The following is a 633-nucleotide window of genomic DNA, read 5'->3' as shown; positions in this document are numbered from 1 at the left end:
AAATAAAATAAAATAAAATAAAAAGAAATAATATGAAAATTATATTTTAAAATAAAAAGATTTTCTATATTTTTAAAGTATTTTTATATAGAAATAAAAAAAAAAAAAAAAAAAAAATATATATATATATATATATTAATAATAAGTAATATCACTAAAGAAGAATAATGATATAAAATATATTAAATATTTAATAAAAAAAAAAAAATATATATATATGACAAATGATTAAAAAATTAAAAACACTAGTATTTATAAATAAATTTATATAGTTTTTCATTTTAATTTTTTCTTTATTTTTTTTTTTTTCTTTTTAGTATATTAGAATTTTTCTATAATGTTATGCACTTATATAAATAATATATATATTAATAGAAAATTCCAATAAATATTTTTATTTTATTTTTTATATACATGAAAAAACAAAATTAAAAAAAAAAAAAAAAAAAAACTAAAAATAAAAAAAAAAGAATAAATAATAATTAAAAAAGGATAAATAAAAAATAATGAAATAATAAAAGAAAAAAAAAAAATAAACATTTATTATATCCCTTGTCTATAATGGTTATTGCAACTATTTATAATAAATTACATGAATTAATATATATATATATATATATATATATATATATA

This window comes from Plasmodium gallinaceum, assembly GCF_900005855.1.
Source record: "Plasmodium gallinaceum strain 8A genome assembly, contig: PGAL8A_v1_76, whole genome shotgun sequence".
NCBI lineage: Eukaryota > Apicomplexa > Aconoidasida > Haemosporida > Plasmodiidae > Plasmodium > Plasmodium gallinaceum.
The sequence above is the reverse complement of the archived record's forward strand: the minus strand, read 5'-3'. Positions refer to the sequence as shown.